The sequence below is a fragment of the Mus caroli genome, chromosome X (genome assembly GCF_900094665.2).
Source record: "Mus caroli chromosome X, CAROLI_EIJ_v1.1, whole genome shotgun sequence".
Classification (NCBI taxonomy): Eukaryota; Metazoa; Chordata; class Mammalia; order Rodentia; family Muridae; genus Mus; species Mus caroli.
In genome coordinates this window covers 150,526,355-150,534,410 of record NC_034589.1, presented here as the reverse complement: position 1 = coordinate 150,534,410, position 8,056 = coordinate 150,526,355, and positions in this window count along the sequence as shown.

Genomic DNA, 8,056 nt, shown 5'->3' with positions numbered 1-8,056 from the left:
AAATAATAATACTCAACTTTCTACAGAGGGGATGCTGGGGATTGAACTCAAGTCCTCATGCTTGAGCACCTGCATGGCAAGTATTTTAACATCTGAGACATCAGCAGAATCCCTCAAAAGAAGACTTCTTAAACCTCATCCGAAGCGATGGCATCTGTGTAACCACAGATGGAATATGTTAGCTTTCCCTTTATACTACACATACTTAACATGAACATAGAAAGTGTGTGTGTGTGTGTGTGTGTGTGTGTGTGTGTGTGTGTGTGTGTGTAATACTAGGGCTTGGATCATAGTAAATACTCAATGAAAGGTTAAGTTCTGTTGCTGGACATTGCAAATGAATGTACAGTGGAATTATTACTGTGCAAATTCAAAGGAGCACTTAAAATATATGCCACTGTCATAAATATGATATTTTCCCCCACGTGATTTTAAACTAGGCATTTCTAGCTTATGAGAAAGATTATATAAACAAGTGTATTTTTTCATAACTGGCCCATTTTAATGAATTTGATTGTTTGGCCCATTGATTTTTCATTAGATTTTTTTGGTTTCTCCAGGCAAGCAAGCACATCATCTGGGAATGGTGATGAGGCTTTCTCTATGTTGCTGTTTAACAAGTTAGATTGGGCAGAACCTGAAGGGCAGTGTTAAACAACAGCGGTGACATTAGGAATCTTTCAATCTTCCATTTTGTTTTAATAGAAGTGCTTCTAGCTTGTTGTTGTTTTTATTTTATAAAAAGAATTATTTACTGATTTTTAGTGTATGTGTGAATGCCCATGTTTATGTCTGTACACCATATGCATGCCCACGGGGGTCAGAAAAAAGTGTGTTGAGTTCTCCAGAACTGGAGATGCAGATAATTGTCAGATGCCATGTGGGTGCTTAGAATCACATCGATACCTCTATAAGAGTAGGGGTTGCAGTTAACCGCTGAGCCATCTCTCTATGCTCTAGTTTGCTCGCACTCTCTCTGTTTCTGTCTTTCTGACTCTGTCTGTCTCTATTTCTCTGTCTCTCTGCCTCACTGTCCCCCTCTCTCTTGGTTTATGAGAGATATTCTTTATCTTGGTTAAGAATTATTATCAGAATGGACAATAGCTCTTGTCAAATGCCTTTTAAACATTTATTGAAGCCTTACATTTCTGGAATACATACAGCTCAATTACAATGGATTTTTAAGCATAGTTTTCTTCTAGAAGAGTGTCATCTTGGTTGAATAAAAGGAGAGGGTATCTGACAGAAAGTCATGTTAAGGATTTTGAAGGACTAGGAAAGTGCATAAAGTCAAAGTACATGTTATTTAATTTGAAGGTTATTAATTAAAATGGAAACATATTTCAATGGTCTGCAGGTTCCTGTGCCTGATTTTTACCTTCAGAAGAACAGGACTCAAGGGCGGAACATTCTGCTCTTGCCTGACCCTGTGTTCTCTGAGAATAGAATTCCAGGGAAGGATTAGTTCTGGCCTTGCAGTTCTCACTTTTCTGAAAGTTAGTCTACCATCAGACTTCTCATTTTTGTCTCCACTTGGAGCCGAGTAAGTTTAGCTCAGTATGAGCAAGAGCAGCTGACTAAGCAAGTGACAGACCCAAAGATAACCCCAAAGATAACCTAAGAGTTATTTGCATGTCTCAGAGTGCGGAAAAGGGCGTACACACAAATGGGATGTGCTCTGTGATGTGTCTGTGTCTGTGATCTCTATAAATCAAGGCCACTTTCTTGTCTATCTCCTCTCAGTGCACATTCAGGAAACACTACCACCACCACCATCTCAGTCATCTAAAATCATTGAAAAGCTGTTTAGATTTTCCTTGTAGTTTCTATAAAATGTATTGTCCTCCATTTTTCTCCTTAAAGCCTTATTTGATCAAAACTTAACAGTCGTCCTTCTCTCTAAAAGTTCCCAGACTTTCGGTCTAGCCAAGTTGGCTTTGCCTCATTTCAATTCTATATCCCTTCTTCCTTGGCATTGATGGCTCACCATCCTTCCACCTGTCTAGGGATCAAGGGTTGTGTACTTCATTCTCTCACCCAATTCCCAGATCTGTCCAATGAAGTTTAAAATCAGGAAAAGGACAACATCCTTAGTATAGATTTTAAAAATTTAATCTTATTTTTGCTTGCCTATGACACATGCAGAGGAAAAGAAAAGCTTTCAAGTTTCTGTATGCAGCCAGGAGTTGAATTTCTCCTCTGGTACACCTTCCACCATGTTCCTGTCTACCTCCACTGGCCATTACAGAACAGCTAGTAAACAACAAAGAGGTCAAGAGCATGGAGACCCATGTAATCCAGGACTTGGAAGGAAATTCTGTGTGTAATAGAATGTTGGGCCTTTTAGCAAAATTATGGCCACAAAGAGTGCCATTTTTTTTCTACTTGGCTGGATTCCCTTGAAGATGAAACTTTCCCTAAAAGCATTATTAAGGTCTCATGCAAAAAGGTACAAAAAGAATGGGGTTCATTAAGCTGTCCTACCTCTCAAAGCTTGAGGAATTTCAAGGGCTAGGTTGCATCAAGGAGGTGGAGGGTCCTTGCCATCCACAGTTTCTGTCCTGACCCTTAACCTCTGCCCACATTCCCGCTCTCTAAACCCTGGAAGCCCCCAGCCAGTAGAGTGATGATTCTATTTTTAAAGATCAGGCATACTCCAGAGGAATAATGACTGCTCTTTTTCTCTACCCTGTGCCAATCAGTGACTCATCAACCATTTTCTAAATGACTATGTTTTTATTCCCCAGTTTCCTTCACAGTGCAATATTAGAGAAGATTAAATGCAGTCCCTCACTGCCTCCCTCTGCTTGTCTGTGCCTTGTTTTAGAGATGGTAATGTCCCCAAAATAGAAGTTTTTCATTGAATACTGATTATGTCATGACAGTGAAACGAACGCGCGCGCGCGTGCGCACACACACACACACACACACACACACACACACACACACAGAGACAGAGAGACAGAGATACAGAGACAGACAGAAAGACAGAAACAGAGACAGAGACTGTGTTGGAGAAACATCTATAGCAATTCCAGGAAAGGATGGGTGAAAAGAAAAGAAGGTAGAACCTTGGAGTAGGAAAACTATGGTACATCAACTGGATCCTATTATCTCCCATCATGCCTGGATTTTTATGATTAAAACCCTTTATTAAGGACGCTGCTGACACTTTCCATAGTCACTTTCTAACTTATGCTATTATTTTACTGCCAAATACTTTATTTCCTTTATAAGTGTTTTTAGCTTTCCCCACTCCTATGCCAGGCACCCATTTATACTCCCTTTTCAGTAAGTTTTCCCATTCCCTGTGGTCCTTTGTGACAACCTGAAAGAAAACTCCTTCTGGAATAGGTCTCATTCTCCTTACTCATTCTGCTGGACATAGTTGTTTCCTGACTCAAGCTTGCCTTTTGCCCCACGGGCAAAGAAAAGAGAGTTGGAATGACAAACTCAGCCATTTCTGGAACACCACCGCCACACCTATCCTGTGGCTGCTGAGTCTATCGTGACAGAAATCCTAATATCAGTTTTTAGCTTGTCCCTGTCAGACTGTTTCATAGATGTCTTGAGTATCTATCTCTATCCCAATTTACCTTATATTGTGACCTAGAAGCGTCATCTTTGTGGGGTATAGCACCAGGACTACTTATCCAGAAGCTTCCATTTAAGCTTCAATCTTAAGAGGAGATGGAAGGTGGGAAGGAAGAGCTGAGAGGACACCTAGGTGCAGACATTTACTATGCTCAACTCCTTTTCCTGGCTGACTCTGTCCTTAATCTCAAAGTCATGGATTCTTTCCAGGAAGCCTTTCTTCTTATCTCTGTACCCTACTGTTTCTTATTTCCTTTGGGTATGGGGTGGTAATAGCTCTCTCCTGCCTTTGTCTTGTCCTGCATTGTTTCCATTTGCCAGCACTGTGCAATCATATCTATCTATCTATCTATCTATCTATCTATCTATCTATCTATCTATCTATTATTTATTCGTGTATAGATCAGAGAATAACGTTGAAGGGGTCTGTTCTTTCCTTCCACCATGTATGTTCTAGGGATTGAACTCAGGGCATTAGACTTGGCAGCAAGCACCTTTAGCCATCTCCTGGGCCCTGAGAGTAATTAGTCTCAATAAAAAAGATTCTTCCATCATCCTTGCTCAAATATGTAATCAATTTCCTGTTCAGATCCTAACTATCTCTGTTCTTTCTAGCTTACCCGCCTCCAGTGGCTTTACCTATTTTGTGGGTTTTTTCTTCTTACCTTCTGCACATCTTCTGCCCCCATCAGACCTCTAAGATGATATACAATGAGCCTTCTAGAGTACCTGATAACTCTTTGGGAAACAAGACCAAAGGGATCACAGTGGCAGCAATGAACTTTTGTGGAGCAAGAAGCAACCTCCCACATAACTACTCCCACAAGTCTTCAGACTTATGGTCTAAATGTGATGTCCATGAACTTCAGCTGGGTAGAACATAGTTGAGAGAAAGAATGACTCATTTGGAGTTAGACTACTAACTGTGGCCCAAGGCATCCATGTTCTCTGTGTAAATCCTAAGCCTGCATAACTTCTTTGTAAACAATCCTTAGATCATCTAAGGCCACAGTCATCTCAACAGCAGCAGAATCTCAATAATCACAATGATCATAATTATAATAGTTATAATGGCTGTCAACTCTCGAGTGCCAACTCTGAGCCAGGCACTGTGCCTAGTGTTTAGCCTCACTAAACTAAATGGAAGTTTCCATCTCATTCTTAATAATTGCCACTCCACAATAGTGGAGAAAAGGACATATCAAATCCCAATTCATTCCAAGGCTGTCACCAGCGTGATTCCACTTCTGACTCATGTGTTACTTTCTACATCATACAAAGGACCATGGGCTTCATTTTGTGTGGAGGTCTGGACCTCCTGGAGGGTCTCCTCATCAGTAAATTGCTGCTCTCTTCTCAAGGATTTCTAGGAGATTGGGCAGTGATTTGAGGCAGTGATTGAGTATCACAACTGTTACTTTCACCCATAACATATCCAGACAATATTGAAGGCTAAAGGTACATCAAAAGAAAAAAAAAACCACCACACATAGTGAAAGAAAAGATGTCAAACCAATGAAACACCTGAAGACTTGAATTTAGCTGTTGGGGGGTATTCTTAGTTCCATCCTGGTTCCCCTTCTTCTTCTTCAACTTTGCTTCCCTCTTTGGGAATCCTGCCTTAGTCAATTTTCATCATCCCATTCCCCCTGCTTTGGGAGTACCACCCATTTAGGGGTTATTCTCAGTCCAGGAAGTGTCTTTCTTTTCCCAACAGAATGGAGTATATTCAAAGACTAGGGTACCTCTAACACATCCTCCTGGGTGCTATTTTGTCCACTTTCTCTAAAGACCTACATTCTAGAAAGGGGGAGATGCCTATCTTCAGCATGCCCAGGCATACTGGGGAAACATCCCATCTCTCTCTCTCTCTCTCTCTCTCTCTCTCTCTCTCTCTCTCTCTCTCTCTCTTATCTATCTATCTATCTATCTATCTATCTATCTATCTATCTATCTATCTATCTATCCTTCTAAGGATAAAAGCATAGCCTATATCTAGACGACAGACAATAAAGCCTCCCTTCCCTAAGGGCTGTGATATTTTCCTCAGCCCTACATCACCTCATGCCATGTTACACAAGTTGCTCCCCTTCAGGTTGCTCAGTCTATAGAAATAGACGATTTAGTGACCTATACGAAGTCTCTGGTTGGGTAGAGAAATGGCTCTTATAGGTGGCTTTGGATTGCTTAGCTGGGGTTCTTTATCTACCTAACTTCTGACTGGGGGGAGAGGTGATTTCATTTCTTCTGATTTCATATCTTAACGCTAGGCTTTCAGTGTTTTGGGGGCTGAAATTCTTTCCCCACATTCTTTGTTCTACCAGACAGACCATCAATCATGTTAAATCCAAGAAACTGACCGCACCCCCATCACATTTCTCATTAATTCCGAGTGATACTATCACTTTCTCTATTTCTAGAACCTTTTCTTTCTCTATCAGCTGCACCACTGCCTCCACACCAGCTGCTGTCCATCTCATCAACCTTCTTGGCCACTTTCTGCCGCTGCTATTTACTTTTTTCATTACTTATAAGTGATCATGTCTCCTCCAACAAAACCACAAGCTTCAGGAGGGCAGGAATTTTGTCTGTTTCGTTGTTGTATCTCTTGCATACAGCACACTACTCAAGGGGTGGTGGGCTCTCAAGGCTTATTTTCTGAAAGAATGATTCAATGGTTGAACCTAATTCACATACATTGGAGGCTGGGAGATAAGGTCTCTAACACTGTCTTCCACATAGCAAAGTTATCATGGAATACTAGTTGGAGAAATGACTATTTCTTTTGCTCAAGGCCATACAGCTAATTAGTGTCCATACTTAAGTCTGCTTGCTTCAGTTGATTTTTTTATCTTATAAGTCCAGGCTGCACCCTAGACCAATTAAAGTAGAACTTGTAGGAATGCCAGAGGGTCTAGATAACATTGTTTTCTAAGTCTCCTAAGTGATTCTGATGTGTAGCCAAGATTGAGAACCATATTAAATCATGCAATAGGGTCAAGGTAACAACACAGTCCTCTCATTCTACATCTAATAGACAAAAGACATTTGGGGAAAATTAAAGGCATGTTTGGAAACAGCAGTGAAAGAAAAGGAACATGCCATGGGCTAGGACCACACTGCTGTAAGAACTAGCATGTGTTAATCTCCAAAAGTGAGCTCCAAAGTCAGAGAAATGGTTTTATAAGGTGGGTGTAGAATAAAATAAATAATGGGAATATATTTGAGACTAGTTACTAAGAAGCTATTGCCCAATAATCTGCTTAGACCTCAGGAAACTGATCCCAGGGATTTAAGAGGGGTTCTTTGTGTGCTTCATTTAAAATAGGCAAAATTCCAGCTGTGTTTGTGAATGGAGACTTTTTTGGATGTTGAAGAATAAAAAGCTGTAGGAGTCCTTTTTCTTTATATATATAAACCAGCGTGGCAGAGAGCAGCCATATTTTTTGGTTCATTTCATTCTAGAATCACCAAGCCCTTTGGTCAAGTTCTGGTTTTTGGAACTGATGATTGTGATGCTGAGGAATAGGGCTTGCAAGAAAAGTGAGGAAAGAAAGGATGGCTGGCTTGTCCAAGGAAAGCTTTAAGTAGTCAAGGGAAATCTCTAGAAGAAATGTTCTGCTTAGGGTTCCCAATTTTAAGTCTCAGGCTCTACCCTTTGGATAGTACTCTAACCACAGCATACTAAGTTCATATAATTAGAACCCTTTACAATAACAACCAATGGATGATTTCTTAGACTATAAGGAAACACCAAAATAAACTGCCACCTAGTAGTCCAGAATTGGATTTTCTTTAGTCTGCTTGCACTCTATATAGCAAATAGATATTGGTATTGCAGTGTAAAATATTTAAGTGTTATCAATAAATGTAGCACTTAACTGAAGTTATGTGTTATCTTTATGTGGTCATACTTCTATTTTCAGAGAAAGATCCAGAGGGACTTTGCAGAGGTATGAAAATTCGTAGACGGATCTGTCAACCACTTCTAGGCTTTGGTTACTTGGTTAGTTAACATATATGGGAGAACAAAACTGAAGGTTCCTACTGATTTCAGAACTTCACTAGGATGGAATGCTATGTTTTACAGGAGGAGAACAGGTCAAATATTAAAAAGCTCCTGGAGTTGGTACAAATGGGACCAACTTGGGTAGCTTTCTTAACACACAGTTCTCCCAGGCCACCTTCATTTTATACATTGTTTTCTCCTAGTATCATGGACCTAATCTGCAGTATGAACTCCCTGCACTTTAAACATTAAAGACAAAGGAATATAAAAGAATTTAGCTTGGATTAATATTCAATACCATTAGTTATAAATGTACATTTTAAAATATTTTTATTAGGTATTTTCCTCATTTACATTTCCAATGCTATCCCAAAAGTCCCCCATACCCTTCCCCCCACTCCCCTACCCACCCACTCCCACTTTTTGGTCCTGGCGTTCCCCTGTACTGAGGCA